The sequence below is a fragment of the Papilio polytes genome, unplaced genomic scaffold, assembly GCF_000836215.1.
Source record: "Papilio polytes unplaced genomic scaffold, Ppol_1.0 DF823288.1, whole genome shotgun sequence".
Lineage (NCBI taxonomy): Eukaryota > Metazoa > Arthropoda > Insecta > Lepidoptera > Papilionidae > Papilio > Papilio polytes.
Genome location: NW_013525916.1, coordinates 2,322,946 through 2,326,576, shown reverse-complemented (window position 1 = coordinate 2,326,576; position 3,631 = coordinate 2,322,946).

Below are 3,631 nucleotides of genomic sequence, written 5' to 3'. Positions count from 1 at the left end.
ACATTACCAAACACTTACGCTTTTGTTGTAATAAAAATTCAAATTTAGAAATTAGGAGTCGCGAAATTCAGTTTTGTGAATTTGTATTTCTGAGTTTCTACACTCAATTTACGTTTCTAAGTTTACCTCTATTATTGAATAAGTAACAAAATAATTAGAATTTTTATATATTTAAATATGATAGCCTATACATAGTATAAAACGATGTCGCTTCCCACTTAAACTAAGTAACGGATTTTGATGAAGTTTTTTTAGAAGATAAATGATTCAAGGGAAAGTTCACAGTTATGTATAGAAAAATAGAGAAGTGTAGATAGTTCTAGAGGTTTCTAAAATGGTTATAATAAAGAATTTTTTCTAATAATAACCAACACATTTCAATGAAAATCTGTGAAGACGTTCATTGTTCGCTTATTACACTGTGTTGTGTACACACCCTAATTAGACGTAATGAACAGCGTGAAGTGCGCTTTGTTGCAAGATATTACCGTTAACGCATGAAAGTTTTCCTTATTTGCCACATACATGTAACACACCCGGATCTGTCCGCTTTAAGGTTACATACCAATTACTATGTACATATGTAAAATACATTAAAAGCAAAACTAAATTAAATGAAACTTTACAGAAATATGTAGAGAGATAGGGCTAAGGTTTTGACTCTAAAATCCTGTCAAACTAGCTGTTGCTTGTAACTTCGTCTGCGTGAAATTTAAAAATAATTAAAAATAGCCTATGTTACTCCATGTTAGGGAAGATGATGTATTTGCGTTGCTGATATCGAAAATTGCATTTAATTTTTTTGTCTGTTTGTCTGTCTGCTAGCCCCGTTTGTTTCGGGTAATCTCTGAAGCGGCTGGGACGATTTCGACCATACTTTCACTGAAGAGTAGCTGACATAAACGGGCATATTATAGTCTACTTTTTATCTTAATATTGCGTGTACGAAGTTGCTGGCAACAGTATTTAAAAAAATCGAGAGCTAAATGAACGATTTCAGTGTACATCTAGCCTATTATACCATCGTAAATGGGTCATGTCATGACGAAACACAAGTCTTCGTTACCAAATGACTCAACGCGTCAGATCCATCTTGCGGACTGACACAAACGTCAAGCTGTCATGACACACCCACGACTTATTTGCTAACTTAGATTAACTTAAATCAATACAACTTAATGAGATTTGACCGCGATTTATCGTTTAAGTGCCGCACTTAGATGCATTCATAACTCAGGGAAATTTTAGATTTTTTTTTTAATATTTTAAAACTAAAATCGTTACACCTTAAAATGTAATGCAATATCTATTTAATAGACCAGGCAATAGATTAGATATCTAGCTATAATTGCCGCTAACGAAGACCGGAGCGTAGTTATTTAGCACTAAAACTGTGAACTAGGAATCCAGTTCGGTACATTCCAACGGCAATTAATCAAAAAGAATAGGAACTGGTTGTAAACGACCTTCTAAGGATATACTTGCTTTAGGAATAAAAGCAAACACCTTTGATTAAACTAACGCACAAATGTTGTGCGATTGTCGATTGTTTCGCAGCCTATGCAACTGATTAGTTGCAGAACTAAATATCGAGTAGTGTAACCATAAAAGCTTCTAGGATTCATATCGAGACTACTCGTGCGATAGTTTAGTTTCAGAAGTGCGCACGCTCTTAAATTAGTTAAGGGCGGTTTTCACTGACGGTTTTATGCACACAGTGGACTAATGTTTGCATGTAACCGATTAATTCACAATCATGCATTCTACTAAGTAAATACGTACTAAGAAAGGAGGTGTGTGTATTTTAGGCTTCTTCCAAATTTATCCTGCTTTGAACTTTTAAACTCCACGCAGACGAAGTCGCGGGCAACAGCTAGTCTTAAATACATAGATAGTAACGGTACATTGTCGTTATTGAAATTGTGATGTTCGTTTTCAAGTCATGAGTTTTTTAAACATATTTTTATGCTCGCAGAAACGCTACAACGAGTGTAAGCGAAGCAATAATGTAAAATCCTTGGGAAAGCTATAGTCCGTAGTTACTGTTTTATGTCCATCATGTAAGTACTTCCATATTTTCCGCAAAATGACCTTGTTTTTTATATTACAGGTCAAACTATAGATAGCTACTTCAGTGTCAGTACGATTTAAATTCGTAAAAACCCCAAACCACTTTAGATAAAAAATACCGTAATATTAATAGACCGATACGATATCCTCGTAGCCGATATGTCGTATCATATTCATATCAGTGATATAACATACAAATATATTTGTTTACGCTGTTGCCCGCGACTTCATCCACGAAATCTTAAGATAAAAAAGAAGCCTATAAAATGCCCGTCTATGTCAGCTAGCCTTCAGTGGAAGTTCGGTCGTAATCGGTCCAGCCGTTTCGGAGATTACCCCTAACATACGCGGCTTGAGGACAGACAGACAAAAAAATTAAATGCGATTTTCGTTATCAGCAATGCAAATACACCATCTACCTGAAAACTGGAATTTTTCTTTTGCTATTACAAATAGACACTCAATCATACTAATATTATAAATGCGATAGCATAGATGGATGGATTGATGTTTGTCAGAGTTTGTTGCCTAAAAGGCTGAACGGATTTTGATGCAATTTGATACCGATGTCTACATCTGTATCCTCTAGGACAGCCTGAAAGAACACACAGTCTACGGTGTCGCGGGCAAAAGCTAGTTTTATTATATGTGTAGAAGATAAAACCTCAATTTTGATATCAAGTACGTGTTTGATAGCTTCATTGACGAATGAGGTATTCGATTTCTTTAATCGATAAGAAATTTGCAATATACCATAGAGGTGGCATAATGGCTAAGACCTTTGCCTTTAAAAAAAATAAATTACGTTCGCACAACTAGCTTAAAAACGAGAACAATTTTTTTGCTAAATGCTAACGAATTGAAAATTGTTTTTTTTTTTTAGTGAAAGTCACTCGAATGTTCACAAATTCTTGTAAATCCATATCTTAGAATTATGCAATGAATAACTTTTTATCAGATTTAAAAAACTTGAAATGAAGAAACAAGACGTAAATCGTAAATATAAATTAACAAGTGCTTCGGTTTTCTAAAAGCCATTTACTGTTTTATTGCGTTTTAATGGTCTATAACGATCACAGCATCCTCTTAAAAAATCTAATTCTAATGAGTTTAGATTTATTAGAACAAACATAACATTTAATGCGTATTTAACAGTATTGGGTAGCTTATCAGAGTTATATCGGAAGTCCGTGGAATCTATACTTCTATAGTATTATAATAAAGTGTAAACACACACTTCTTTGTTGCCTAAGATCTCAGCAATTACAGCATATTTTTGAATAATTCTTTTTTTAATAAAAAGCCCTACGCTTACGCCACGCTTTAGGCTATGTATTTTCACGCCATTAAACTTATGGGGTAAATATTTTGGAGTAAAACCCTAATATGGGAAAGAGACCATAAGTTGCTGCCAACATCAAGCAAATTTGCCATAATAAGGTAATTGGTATTTCATCATTTGCATTTGAACTTGACAAATGTAAACAATATATTTTTTTATAATTTCATGCGGATGAAGCCGCAAGAAAACAGCTAGTTTTCTTATAAAAATATGTAATAG